The sequence below is a fragment of the Schistocerca nitens genome, chromosome 4 (genome assembly GCF_023898315.1).
Source record: "Schistocerca nitens isolate TAMUIC-IGC-003100 chromosome 4, iqSchNite1.1, whole genome shotgun sequence".
Classification (NCBI taxonomy): Eukaryota; Metazoa; Arthropoda; class Insecta; order Orthoptera; family Acrididae; genus Schistocerca; species Schistocerca nitens.
In genome coordinates, this window is record NC_064617.1 from 66,378,749 (window position 1) to 66,394,753 (window position 16,005).

At 39.2% G+C, this 16,005-nt stretch overlaps 1 non-coding gene across 1 annotated transcript; it reads right to left on the bottom strand.

Annotated features, from left to right (window-relative positions):
• Positions 1–14,955: 14,955 nt before the first annotated feature.
• Positions 14,956–15,027, bottom strand: Trnap-agg (transfer RNA proline (anticodon AGG)). The gene has a single exon. It is a non-coding gene; the product is annotated as a tRNA-Pro (tRNA).
• Positions 15,028–16,005: the final 978 nt, after the last annotated feature.

Here is a 16,005-nt window from a genome sequence, read left to right on the forward strand (position 1 = left end):
CCACCGAGGACTAGTTGATACTCGGATTGTTGAACATTCCATCGTTTATACTGGGGCAGCCCAGCCATATTCCCTACACCTCTCTGTCCAGTCCCCACCCAAGGAATCAATTAGCATTATTCCATGCAACAGAAAACATTAATTAGCTAAAATTCATGTTTCATTAAACTTGTCAAATAATTACGATAGCTGATAGCCTTCAGAGCTATAAACACTGTTTTTGTTACACCCGTGTCAGCATTCTTACATTTAAAATGTACGTCTTGTTGAACCTTTTAGTGCAATTACTACAATAATGCAGATATTCTACATTTGACCAGAGAGATTTTGCTTTACGCATTCTTCGTTTAGTACTCAACATGTGACACTTATCAAAAAGTTCCAATCACAGACTTTTGGACTCGTTTTTGCACAGATCAGTACATGCTACGCGCATTCGTTTCGATAGCGTTCTAGTACGGAGATAGGTTGACTGCACGGCCTCACCTGGCATCCTTCTAACCAACACCAGGCTATCGCTGGCACCAGTTAAAATGAAATGAGCGTTTGGCGTCATTGACCGGGAGGTCTTGTAACAACAACAACGCTGTACTATTGTACATATAAGTTTTTTTTCTTCTGATTTTCGATAAATTTGTGTAATCGATATTCTGATTTCATTTCTTTTCTTTTCATGCCATTGTGTTAAGAAAACTGTAAACAAATTTCGATGTAAATATTAATGTTTATGTCAAATGTCAAACAATATTGTAACAGATTTGAAATGTAGGAAACGTTGAATCTGTTGTAAGATGTTAAAGTTGTAATTGTGTGTCTGGTCCATACGTAGGCAATGTATTGGGATATGTAGAATGCAAAACCTCTGGTGAATACCCTGTCTGTAGGGGAGCGGTAAAAGGTGGATGGCAGGCGAGCGCGGGAAAATGCACACGGGCGCTGCACGGCATAACGGGCTCAGCAGTAGTAGTCGGAGTTGGGCGTCGGTCTGAGAAACACGTTCTGGATCGAGGAGGCTATCCTGGAAAACGCGATTTCATTGAGCCTCGGATGTGCCGTTTCCGACGACTATACAGCATGGCAACATTCCACAGGCACTAAATGGAAAATATTGCAACGCTATGAAGAAGTAAAGTGCCGATACATCAAGAGCCATAGCTGTGCTTGTATATGTGCTCTGCGCCTCGCCATCTCGCCGCCCGCCAACCGCCGCATCGATACGAACAGGTTGAAACTTATAGTACTGTATTCGTGTGGACCAGTGTTACTTTTGTTTCTTACTGTTCAACAACAACTTAACTTTTACCAGAACTGTCCTATCATTTGATTATCCTCATCACTAACCTAGACAGGGTCCTTTCCACATGTTGTGCAATCCGAGTGTCCCGAGATGAAGATTTAGAGCTTATGTTAATAATAATTACCTGCAGACCTAAATATGTTAGAAAAATGTTTAAAGAACTTTATTGTTAATGAATCAATAAGTAAAGAATATAGGTCTGATAAAGTTGGAAGATAATTTTGAAACTGTTTAGTAATGAAGTTTAGTCAATTTGAGACAAAAATAATGGTAATTAAATGAGCAGGAAATAAGCTAAAAAGAGCTATAACTCATATATTGGAAATCTTGAGTGCTTCATGATCTCAATAATTAAATTTCAGTACAGTGATCATAACAGTTTCAGGGTCCCCCCCCCTTTTTTCTTTTCTATTCATCTAAATTCTGAAGTGTACTGAACTGATTTGACCAGCAAAGTTAAAGTCAATATAGAATCAAAATTTATTAGTGTTTTACCTTTTTCAAAATTGACCTTGTATGTGTGTTTCGAAAGTGCTGTTTCTAGGGTAACCTATGCCCCATTTTAATCAGATCATTGTAGTAAACATTATAGTGTATTGTTGTGTATTTTTGGCTTGTCCATATTAGTACAGAAAGTGAAATCATTAGTTCAGTAGATTTTCTGGTTCTAAAATTTACCATAGTATGCAGTGTTGTTACGTGTTGTTTTGTATGAACGTACTTCAACTTGTACTGGGAAGAAACTCAGTTAATGCCTAATTAGGCTGGCGACCGTATTATTAACCATTTGGTAGCATCTGCGGTATTGTCTATTGTCCGTCCTAACGTGTAGTTGCACTTCAGACTTGCTTGACGTATTATTGTTGTTACTGAGTGGGTGAAAGTCTGATTTTGCCTCCATTCAGGTACACGCGGTCAACATATAAACCAAAATCCTTTCTTATAAGGTGAAGCCCGTCAACTTACCATAGGACAGGCTTTAATAAGTATCATGCGCAGTAGCGTAGACGTTACAAGTGGCTTCCCGGTGACAGGACATGCAGTTGTGTCGGTCATAAATTAATGTGAATACCGAACAGTGGATGTTTAGTTGCACGAATTGTAATAATATTCAGCAAAGTAAATAGCAGTGAACATCAAGTACAGTGGAGAGGTGTAATTGGCATTCAGTATGGACAAGAACGTAGACACGGTAGATGTGCCGAGCCTAATGGAAGATGCGCATGGCAGTAGCAGGAGTTTACGCGGCCAGATAACAGATGGCGTTAGTGGAAGACAATTGGCGTACATACAATATCACGAACATGTTAACGAACAGATTGAAATGTCGAGAGTGCCTCGAACACAGCAAGGGATAAAACAGGAAGTAGAGGATGACTTTGTAGATGATAGTGGGTACGTGAACGAATCCACTGACATGTTTGATTCACCACAAATAAAGAAAGAACCGAAAGAAACTTTTGAAGTAGGATCGCAACACACAGATTCAGTAGAACAAAACAGTGTGAAAATTTTAAGCATGAACGATTTATTTGAACAATTAACCAAACAAATTGCAGGATAGAATGATCAGCTTCAAAAACAAGTCGGTAATCAGGTTAGTCAGCTTAAAACACACGTTGAGCAGCTTAAAACACACAGCCATCGGCTCAAAACACAGATAGAAGAACAAGGAATTAAAATTAGTAAACAAATAGAACAGGTAGAACAAAGAGTGGGTAGTTTAGGCTCTGTAGTAAATACTATGAAATTTGAAATTGGCACAATTAACAAAAATATGGATACTATGCAGGGGGAAATTGACAACATTAAAAGTAGGTTTGATGTTGAAATTCTCAGCATCCAAGAGAAAGTAGAGCCTCTAGTTGAAACAAAAGTAGACGAAAAAGTTTTCGGTCTTAAAACTGAGATCGTAAACGAATGTCAACACGGAATATCACAATTGAAAAAGACAGTTTCAGACACTGAAAGAGATTTAGGCGAAAAAGTAACCGGATGTGTACAAAAGTGTGAACAAAATACATCGAAAATTCAAGGCAAAATTTTCGATCTTGAGAGTAAAATTAAAGATAGACCTGGTGTTGGCTATAATGGCACACCGCTTACGAAGCTATTGGAAGGTGAGGAACGCTTCGATCCCGCCAAGAAACATAACGGATGGCATCCGTTAGATTTCATCAAAATTTGTGAGAGGATATTTCCTGAACACTTGTCTGATCAGGAAAAGTAGTAATTAGCGCCTTAGCAAGTGACGCTAAGCGCTGGGGAATTAATATGAATACCGAACGAATGACGTTCGAAGAATTTAAGCAAAAATTTACGGAAGAATATTGGTCCGAACAAAAACAGGATCATTTGTGGCGTGAGTTTATCATGGCCAAACATCATGATTACAGGGGCAGGAATCCTTTGAAAGATTTCTGCGAATATTGGTACCGAAAATTGACACATTTAAGAGGTAGAAGATCCGATTCTGAAATAATATGGGAGCTGTATAAAAAGCTTCCAGAAGATTCAAAGAGATACGTGGGAAGCAATCATCGCAGCTTCCAAGCATTTCTTGAAAGGGTCGAAGACGAAGACCACTGGCGCGAAAGTCGTGCCAATTATCAAAATTTTGGTAACAGAAACAATCGTAATCATGACGAGAGAAACGACGGCGATGGGTTTCGCGTCAATATGATACAAAGAAGTATAGGCAGAGGAAGAGGACGAGGAAGTTATCCAGGTCGCGGTAGAGGGTACACCGCGCAAAATAATAACGACGCGGGAAACTGATTTCCGCGAACGTTGCGGGCCAAACGGAAGCGGACAGTATATACCGGCCCCGATTTAAGAAATGTTACCGGACCAACAGTAAAGTTATGAGACAGGTTAGAGACAGGAGTGGAACGACGCAACGTGTCGTTGCGGAGCAAGCGTCAGGTGCGCACATAGATGACTCATCTTCGCTGCGCAGAGTGCTACAGGTTAACAGGCGAGTGGAGCATCAGGGGTCAACGGCCCAGCCTAGCAGAACAGCTGTTCAGAGAGAAGCCGCTAGCAATGCGGCAGCATTAGGTACAAACATAGCCGTAAGAGCTGATAAATACATTACGAGTGGTAATTCCGTGGCGAAGGAAATAGTAGATGAAACAGTGGGTACACAGAGAGGTGCGGTTAGCAGTGTTAGCAATGAAGTAAATGGCGAGAATGAATTAGCAGAAGTAACTGCTTGGCATGTGCAGATCGATGATCTGTACAAAGGCCTCAAGCAATGTGAGTGGGAGGATTTTAAGAAGGAGTATGAGGCAAGGAAGGTAATTAGTGAAAAAGGAGATAGTAGGGACGTCGATAAGGTGACGTGGCCCGAGTTTAAAGAGGAGAGAGTAAATAGCGCCGCGCAAAGTACGCGTGCTGCCGATAGGACGAAGGTGAAAGATAGGAAGGAATTGGAGGATGAAATCCTTAGCATTGACGAGGAAGTAACTTCTGTTAATAGTCCGCCAACAGTACAAGCTGCTATCGAAAGGCACCGTGAGGAAGAGGCAGGTGATTACCTAAAAGTAATTGAAGTCCACAAGGATTACACTAAATATGAAGTAACAGTGGATGTGAGTAAAGCTGATAATGAGGCCGTTTTGCCAAAAGAGGATATTGAATTAAAATTAAAGCCTGACGAAAATGTACAGGGAGAAATTAGTGCCTGTCTCAGAAAAGCTTTTATGTTAGAACCTGAAAGCGATCCAGAATGGTCAGATTTGGATGATCAGATGACGAATATTTCGGTACTAGAGAAAATAATGGGGATACAGCTAATTGCGATATTGTACCTAATAATGACGAAGTTTCAAAACAAAATCCAGATGTTGAGACTGAACAAAGAAAGAAAGAACCACCTGACGACTCAGTGTTATTGTTACAAAGAGTTCAAGTAAGCAAGGACTTTGAACTCCAGAAACCAAGAAAGCCACCAGATATAAATGGTTCACAGGTCAGGAACGTATCTTGGGACGATGTCACAGTCGACCAAGGTGCGTTGTGGAAAAAACAGGAAGGGGCATGATTTAGAGTCTGGGGCAGATTTATATCGGATTTTGAGAATGTCATGAACACCTTACATCATGAATCTACTGGGTTCCCACCGGAAGAAATTTTGTTAGGCAGCGGAAGTAAAAGTTTAATTGAAGAAAAACTAGAGTTTCCGCCTTGTACAAGCTTGGGGTTGAATCATAAGAAAGAATTAGTCAGAAAAAGGGCAAAGCAAAAAGCTGAATCTAGATCTAAAAGACATGATAAAAATCTGAAAGTTTCAAAATTTAAAATTGGGGATTATGTTCTTTTAATAACCCACGAAAAATCTAGTGAACTGAACCATGAAATTTCCAAATTTAAATATATTTATAATGGACCATATATAATACAGAACATTCCACATGATAATGCTTACTACGTGATCTACCCAAAATCCAAAAGACCTTTAGGTGTAAGAAATGTTGTGGACCTGAAACTGTATGTTCCTAGGAGTGAGTGACCTAAGTACACTCAGAAAGCATTTTGCAGTAAATGTGCTGTATCCTATGCTGAAACTATTTTATTCCAAATGTAACAAATCATTGTAAATATATGTATACCAATATCAGTGTGCTAATGTACTTATGTGAGTTTCAGATTACCAAATGTACTGTAAATGTAAAGATGTATGGAGAAAAGGGCTGAAAAGAAATAGCAAATGCTGTAAGCCAGATAAAAGATGGGACTGCCGAAAACCAAAGTGGGCAGTATATGAGTCATAATATAAAGGACTGCCAAAAATGAAAGAGGGCAGATAAATAGTAAAAGGAGAATTGTAAGTGTGATGCAGGAGATGTGATAAAAGGGTGCGGAATGGACTGCCCAAATCTGAATAACAGGCAGCAAATATGTGTAGTAAAATTTCTGAATATTATTGTGTGTTTATTAGTAAGTAAGGAAATGGACTGCCATTCAATGTAAGCAGCAACAAATTGTCTTATAGTGTATATAGGTATTTGTATTTGCTTTTGTAGCTAAGTGTTAGTGTTCCAGATTTTGATTTTTTTTATTTCTCTGAGAATTTTAATAGTGATAAGTAATTTGCTATTTAAATAATGTTGTGGTAGGAGGTTGGACTGTGCCAAAGCCACTTAAGCAAACGATAGGTAAATGTTCTTGATATGTTGAAAAGTACAGACCTAAATAATGTGAGTGAAAGGAAGTTTGTGGTATAAAATTTTTGATGGGACATTCACACAAAGATTCAGAACCACTGCAAAAATATAAAATTTAGTGTTCCCATCAAATTTGCACTTAGTGAAATTTACTGGAAACAGGGGCATGTGTAACAACAACAACGCTGTACTATTGTACATATAAGTTTTTTTTCTTCTGATTTTCGATAAATTTGTGTAATCGATATTCTGATTTCATTTCTTTTCTTTTCATGTCATTGTGTTAAGAAAACTGTAAACAAATTTCGATGTGAATATTAATGTTTATGTCAAATGTCAAACAATATTGTAACAGATTTGAAATGTAGGAAACGTTGAATCTGTTGTAAGATGTTAAAGTTGTAGTTGTGTGTCTGGTCCATAAGTAGGCAATGTATTGGGATATGTAGAATGCAAAACCTCTGGTGAATACCCTGTCTGTAGGGGAGCGGTAAAAGGTGGATGGCAGGCGAGCGCGGGAAAATGCACACGGGCGCTGCACGGCATAACGGGCTCAGCAGTAGTAGTCGGAGTTGGGCGTCGGTCTGAGAAACACGTTCTGGATCGAGGAGGCTATCCTGGAAAACGCGATTTCATTGAGCCTCGGATGTGCCGTTTCCGACGACTATACAGCATGGCAACATTCCACAGGCACTAAATGGAAAATATTGCAACGCTATGAAGAAGTAAAGTGCCGATACATCAAGAGCCATAGCTGTGCTTGTATATGTGCTCTGCGCCTCGCCATCTCGCCGCCCGCCAACCGCCGCATCGATACGAACAGGTTGAAACTTATAGTACTGTATTCGTGTGGACCAGTGTTACTTTTGTTTCTTACTGTTCAACAACAACTTAACTTTTACCAGAACTGTCCTATCATTTGATTATCCTCATCACTAACCTAGACAGGGTCCTTTCCACATGTTGTGCAATCCGAGTGTCCCGAGATGAAGATTTAGAGCTTATGTTAATAATAATTACCTGCAGACCTAAATATGTTAGAAAAATGTTTAAAGAACTTTATTGTTAATGAATCAATAAGTAAAGAATATAGGTCTGATAAAGTTGGAAGATAATTTTGAAACTGTTTAGTAATGAAGTTTAGTCAATTTGAGACAAAAATAATGGTAATTAAATGAGCAGGAAATAAGCTAAAAAGAGCTATAACTCATATATTGGAAATCTTGAGTGCTTCATGATTTCAATAATTAAATTTCAGTACAGTGATCATAACAGTTTCAGGGTCCCCCCCCCTTTTTTCTTTTCTATTCATCTAAATTCTGAAGTGTACTGAACTGATTTGACCAGCAAAGTTAAAGTCAATATAGAATCAAAATTTATTAGTCTTTTACCTTTTTTCAAAATTGACCTTGTATGTGTGTTTCGAAAGTGCTGTTTCTAGGGTAACCTATGCCCCATTTTAATCAGATCAATAGACAGTACGAAGTTTGTAGTAAACATTATAGTGTATTGTTGTGTATTTTTGGCTTGTTCATATTAGTACAGAAAGTGATACCATTAGTTCAGTAGATTTTCTGGTTCTAAAATTTACCATAGTATGCAGTGTTGTTACGTGTTGTTTTGTATGAACGTACTTCAACTTGTACTGGGAAGAAACTCAGTTAATGCCTAATTAGGCTGGCGACCGTATTATTAACCATTTGGTAGCATCTGCGGTATTGTTTATTGTCCGTCCTAACGTGTAGTTGCACTTCAGACTTGCTTGACGTATTATTGTTGTTACTGAGTGGGTGAAAGTCTGATTTTGCCTCCATTCAGGTACACGCGGTCAACATATAAACCAAAATCCTTTCTTATAAGGTGAAGCCCGTCAACTTACCATAGGACAGGCTTTAATAAGTATCGTGCGCAGTAGCGTGGTCGTTACAGTCTCTTACGGGGCAGGTCCGGCCGCCTTGGTGCAGGTCTTATTACAGTCGACGCCACCATTGGGCGACATGCGCGCCGGATAGGGGTGAAATAAGATCCAGCTTTCCTCTGAAAACACAACAGACCTCCAGTCTGCCTTCCAATGTGCTCTCTCTTGACACCACTCAGTACTCGCAAATGGCAATTCAGTGGGTGTTTCCTGTTTACGAATACTTACCTTTACGACCTATCATACCCCTTACGACATCTGCAGCTTATTTCATACGGAGTTGAACGTAACATCATCTGTTAATCACATTGTTCCATTACATACCTTCGTGTTACAGTCGTTCATGCACGCTGCTCTTGTCCATACACCTACCAGCTTAGTTTTTCATCTTAATTAATTACTGGTGCAATTACTCGTCGCCTTATACCCTCCTTTCCATCAATACATTTGTTGCAGAAGTTACTTAGTCTCTACTGAATAACCCTTTACCTTAAATACTTCTTCTATTGGTAGAAATACTCGTCGCTCACTGAATTAACGCCTGCTTAAAATCTCTGTTATAATGTAGCGTACTGATTTTCACTTACATTCTTTAATCTCATGTGCCTCTTAATAATTCAAGCTGTTTGCTCCCGCTGGTTACTTATTCGAATGACTGACTTACCTTATATTTTCATTCTGAGGTCTTGGACTTATCATCACGTTCATCAGTTCTTTTTGATAAAGAGGTTCGTTCATTTATCTCTGGACTATGTCGCTATACTCATCGTAATGTTCACCATAACATGCTGGTATTTGATTCACAGTGTTTTAAGAATCTTATCTATAGTTTGCTATCCATATTCTCCACTCTGTGAATTATTGCCTGCTCCTCTTCTATTTACAATTCCATTGCACTTGTTACTTCTTCTCGTACGGATCTTTTCATGTTATTGCTTGTTCCATTTCACAATTGTGTGTTTTGTTCGGTATTCACCCTGTTTTCTAGAGTGTTGTTTTACTTTTGCTTTTTGCTTTTTAAGGACACTGATAGAGAGAATTTTACATTAACGCTTCGAAATACTTATGTTATAGTGGATCACCTGGTGATATATAAAACGAAATAGAAGAAACTTTTATGAGTAACTCGGGACGTAGTAGTAATCAACAACATAATTCGTAAAGTACAAACACACTTAGGTTTTACCGTCAACCATTATAATGTCTTTTTTATATCTACAATTTGTTTTCATCACCTTCAATCTCTTTCCTATAGGTTACAGCGAGTTAGTGTTAATAATGTCAGCTTTAATGACATATACACTGACGGAAAAAAATCGCTACACCAAGGAGTTGTGCGACATAAACGGAAAGCAGTAGACGAGTTTCTACATTTCACGCCAGTCGCATAACAGTGGCGCTCGTAAGGCCACTATCACAATGCAAATCAGGTTTGCTTTAAATACACGCTGTAACGGTCGTGGGCGTTAGTTACCTTTGAGACTGGACGTGCTGAGTTGAAGTATAACGCGATAATGACGCCATTCTCAACACCTCAATGAGTTCTAACAGGGTCGTATCATAGTGCTACGAGAAAGTGGACTTGGCAGGAATGTAGCCGCATTTCATGACTGCTCTCATAGGTAGTCACGATGATGCACGGTCTTAAGAACACCCCGAACGGCCGAAATGCGCTACCAAAAGGGAAGAGCATCGTGTACGGCGAATGGCTAGGGCACACCGTACTGCATCTGCAGCAGCAATTTGAGCAGCAGTTGGCACCATAGAGACACAACGAACCAGTACAAATCGGTTAGTTAAAGGACAACTCCGATCCAGACGCCCTGTGGCGAGCGTTCCACTGACCACAAACCATCGCCATTTGCGAGTTTTCAGTGGTGTCAACGGAGAGCTCATCGGAAGGCAGGCTGGAGGTGTTTTGTGTTTTCTGAGGAAAGTTGGCTCTGCCTCTGTGACAGTGATAGTCGGGTGTGGGTTAGAAGGAAGCCAGTTGAGGACATGCAATCAATCTCCAAGATAGACACAATGGACCAACATACGAAGGTATGGCCTAGGGTGCGATTTCATATGACAGCAAAAGCACTCGCGTGGTTGTCCCACGCACCCTGACTATAAAATTGTACGTTAAACTGGTGATTCGGTCTCCTGTGCTGTGAACAGAATTGCACAGAGTGTTTTCCAACAAGATAACGCTCGACCATATACCGCTGTTATAGCTCAGTTTACTCTACAGAAGGTCGAGCACACATGGGACATCATCGGATGACAATTCCAGCGACATCTGCAACCAGCATTAACCGTCCCTGTATTGACCGACCAAGTGCAACAGGCATGGAACCCAACCTACAAGGTGACATCCGGCACCTGAACATCACAATGCATTCCCGTTTGCCCCCTAGCATTCAACATTCTGATAGTTTCAACTATTATTAATGTACTAATGTTTAACATTTGCAACGGCTTATCTCACATTTACATTAAACTGTGATCTTGCAACGTTAATCGCTTAAATAGGTTACTATACAAATGTTTTCCGAAATTTCATTACTTTACATTAATTATTTTTTGTTGTTGTAACTTTTTCCGTCGGTGTATATTTTATTCCTCATGTTCTTCCAATAACTCCATTTCTTGTTCCTCTTCCTTCTCATTGATGCCACATACCTTCTTTTCTAATTCCAACCTGAACTTATGAATTACATTGTAAAATGAGTCTATACCCTCGTCTTCGTTTATCATATCACCATAACTTTAACTTCCTTTCTTTTTCTTATTGGTACTTTATTTTAACGTTCTCTGTTCTTTCATAATAAATATTTTCCAAGACATTGGTATTTAACCAATCATCATTCCATGGCTCTAATCCTGAATTATCGATACTATCTAATTCTATGGAGCCCCCATCTTACAGCACATTTTTTATTGAGACGTTACTCCTGTCAGATTCCTGGTTACGTCTTTCTGGTCAGAATAGTCAACAAGTTCAGCCTTTTTACCAGTGTTTATAATTTTTACCTTATGCTCAGATGAATTAATGACCTTGTTTTTACCGTGGTAGCCAGGCTTCTCGTCTTTTAAATACTTTTCTTCTCCATGTATCATATGAAATCTTACTTTCTTGGGTGAGTCGATGTTATTCTTCTGTTATACAAAAGAAATTTAATCGTCCTTTTGTAATCACAGGTCGCGATATGACCGTATCCGAACACTATATAAGTTTCCTTGATGAGAAACCTCCTGTTCATAAATTCCATTACAGTGATTAAGGCAATCTCTATATTTCCCATGATAATTTCCTTTGACTTTATTAAATCCACAAATTCCACATCTGGGAGTATTGCAACAGCAATTACACGAAACTGTGCGTCATACTGTGATCTCTCTTGCCGCTCTGATCGTACGTGTATCTACGCTGGCGTCATATTGAATCAAGACGATGACAATTCTTTCATCTCTGTACGTCGTTTTGCCTTTCGCCTTTGCACCTGTTTCTGTGCCAGTCTTCCACATTCTGATTGATATCTGCCATTGGCTTTAATTGATCGAACTCCTGTTCAAGGGTATTGACTCTTGTTTTGGGATGCCAAATGACTTCCTGCGCTGATCCTGGTAAGTTAACCATTATAATTGAAATCATATCCGATTCTCCAAGTGGTAATTCAGACACAGATTCTTTTCTAAATATGTCCAAAAGAACTTTTTATAACTCTTCCGTCCACAACTGTTGATATTAGCACCTTCAAATAGGGATTTCCTTATGCAATTTTGTTCGCTGCTTGACAAATATTGGTTCATGAATACCCTTATAAATTGGTAGTATGTAGTACCTACGATTCTTCTCGTATTCCCCAAAATAATACCTCCCCTTCTAATAGCCTACTAATTTCCGAATCATTATTCTTATCACTACACTGTTCCAGAAATATTCCCTCAGACACTTGTTTGAATACACAGGACATTTGGTTCCTCTGACAGAGAAACCTACACACTCGCATGTTCTGATCCTCAGGCATTACATAACCTTTTATATTATCTCTCTGTGGTTCCTGGTCATACCAAGCTTCAAGCTTTTTCTGTCTTTCAAACTCCACCTGAGTAGCATATTAATCCACTAATAATTCTGTCTCGGGATTACTGTCAATTTTTCGCGAATTTGTTTTGGGTTGTGAATGAAGTACACCTGTTGTCCCAGAATACGTGGTCTAGATTACTTCCACTCTGTTAAAAAAATCAACACGAATCTTTTTTAGCTTGCTCCCATGCTGCTTATGATCTATTTCGCAAACCTCATTAGTTTCTTCTTGATTCTTCACTAAATATACGACGTTATATGCGAAACAAGCTATCTGAGCCCATCTTGTTTAAACAATAGTTTATTCTTAGATACTTCCCCTAATAAAGCATCTTATAATTTTTGGCTATCTTTATACTCTTGAATTAAGGATGAGCTTTCTAGGTGAACCTCTTTTTTAATTCATCAAGTTTTTTGTTGGTTTCAATCAATATTTTAATTTGTCCTTTCAATTGCTTTTATAAGTTTTTCTTCAGTGAAAGTATTATTTTCTTTCATTGAATTAGTAATTGCTTTCTGATTTTTCTGAAATTTTGCCCAATATTCACAAAATTCCCTGAGAAACCCCATCATCAGATCTTCATAATCAGTAATTTATACTGCCATGCTTTCACTAGACAAATCACTATCACTGTCAAAACTTACTGTGTCTGCTGATACAGTGCAGTAACTTTCATTTGGTACATTCACATCTGAACCATGGTCATCTAAATGTACTTGATCAATGAGCACATGAGCAATGTCCTTCGTGACTTTTGAAACGTCTTGCATTGACGAACTTTCATCATGTAATCCTGACAGAAGTACGTCATCGTCCTATCTTCCACGAGAATTGTAACACACTTCCCTAGTCTTTAATACCATGAATTCCGTATTTTCACTCATGGTTCTAATCATAATGATACACATAGCTAAAAATCTGTTTACTATTTATTAATCTGAAGGTGTGTGCATTCCTCACTGACCTGTGTTGTAGTACTGTACCACTCTATACTGCTGGGCTTTTAATAATGATAACATTAGACTGTCATACCCCATTTAACGATATTTGGCTATCTACTGGAGACGGTTGCATGGGCTCTTTCACCCTCCTGCCAGTGTGTTGACTCCACTTTGCCCTTCTTATGGAATTATCATATTTCTACCATGAAGTGAGGACTGCTACCTGCTGCCATACACGCTGATAATGCTGGTACCTGCAGGCTTTCTCATCCGCTTAGTGCCACTTCATCCTTCAGCGCGATATACATTGTAACACGGTCTCGACTTCTTTTCTTGATGTTACTCGTTTTTCATCACATCCCACAGAAAAATCTATCTGTCAAGCATAGTGCATCTCAAATAATTTTCACTAATATATTGTGTAATTTCACATGGAAATCGTTAATGTAATATTTTAGAACAATACTCTTTACTACTATTATTACCAATTCTACTCTACATCCACTCCCAAACACTGTTCACAATTTTACTGTCTCAATTCAGTACTAGTGTAAGTTCATTGTTCACATTTCTTCCAGTTCTTCACCGTTACATTCACTCAAAATCATCTCCACAAGGGTTGCCATATACAACACATTCGTTAGGCATGACCCTGGTAGGTGGTCCATACTTACCATACACGTGAGGGCTGTAATTCTAAGTGTACAACATCAGGCACATCTAGCACTAATTCTGTTCTCACCTAGCATTTGATAGATGCCATTGTCCCCTTCACTACAGAAGACAGAACATGGCCGTTGCTGCGTCCATGAAATGACGCTTCTAGGTTAAGATTGTAGGAAATGAAGGAGCTATGAGGAGCTACGTTGCAGCAAATAGCCCTTTAATATTATTTAATGAATGCCCCGTTTTAACAGGCTGTAAGTCTTGCATAGTACCGTAACCACACAAAATCGTCATACCAATTATTATAAAATCTGGAACATGTGGCACCTGCTCCAAGGAAAGCCAATCATTCTTAGATATAGCGATCCAGTCAGTGTCAGCTTTCATTTTTCATGCCTGTACAAACATTCAACAAACCGGAAGGTTCTTAACATCTAACCGCTAATCAGTCAAATATTTCATCACCGGACGATAGAAATGTAACAGATGTTAAATCGCATCCAAGAGTTATTCCGTACGTACTTTCAGTAATGACTGCCACAGACAGACAGCGCACGTTAGTCAAAGCTTGCAGCTGTTCATGTTTTGATATCAACTTGAGCACACGATAGCTGCGACCCATCACCACCAGAACGTTGGTGTTTTGCATGAAAGCAAGACCAACAGACAAATGTTGATGTTTTTTGACATTTCATTCTTCGAACGATTAAAATTCGCTATAATTTCAGGGATTATTCTGTAGTGAACATGTGAAAATGGTATTTTACAGATTGCTGAAATTCTGCTGAAGCGTAGAGTATGTACTGCAGGCACGATTTGCAAAACTGAGGGTTTTCATAGGTTCAAGAATCACGTCAGCGTGAAAAAGAAACAAGAAATTTAAAAATATACAGGGCTCGTCCGGGATTTGAACCCGGGACCTCTCGCACCCTAAGCGAGAATCATACCCCTAGACCAACGAGCCCACGGCAAGGTCGCGTGAAGAGAAATTTCTGGACCAGTTCCGCGCCAGTAACACGTTCCCCCAGTGTGACCGACACTGCGTGACGGAACTCGCGCTGCCTCGACTCTCACTTGCAGTCACGTCTTCATATGAAGCATCTGCCCAACGATTGGAATTCAGGATATCCACTTTTATGGCGCTATACGATAAGTTCGTTGATTTGAAAAAAGCGCATGGGGCCTGAATGTGGAAAAATATTGTGCCGAAACCGGTTGCTTTCGGAATAAAATAAAATATCTTAAAGTGTACGGCTGTTGGTAAGGTTTATTGACATTGAAAAGTACGTACCAGCCGCTGTTCGCTGGTCGTAATGGACCACCTGAGATTGAACACTCATAAAGATGTAGATTTCCTTGCTGTTTTTGCTATAAGGAAAGGACATTCTGTAAAATTCCATGTGAGTAGAAAATAAAAGTGAATCTGCGAGTCATTGGCTTCGTTATAATCCTCAGGGGACGTTGTTCCTTTCCCAGTGACTTCGATGTCAGTGAACTATCATTTCATTTTTACCCTCCTTTTCTGCTTCTTTACCACCAGCTCCCAAACTTTTCTCCTTAATTTTTCGTGTGTGTGTGTGTGTGTGTGTGTGTGTGTGTGTGTGTGTGTGTGTGTGCCTGTGTGTGTGTGTGTTTTGCTTCTATTTTTCGCCGTTTTCCTAGAACTGAGAGGCAAGGCTATCTCAAATTGATGTAATGCATAGTTCCAGCCTATTATTAGTGTTCCATTCGTACATCGAAAAAACAATAAAACAATTGATAGAGAATTCGGAAAAGGATTAAAATTGTAAGGAGAACGCATTTCAATGATTAGGTTCACAGACGACATACTCTTACAGTACGTATCAATAGAACACCTAAAAAAGTGCTTGAACGAACTGAGAAACATATAGTGTGTGGGCAAGATAAAACTGGCGTGGAAAATATTTTAGCACCTGAGGGC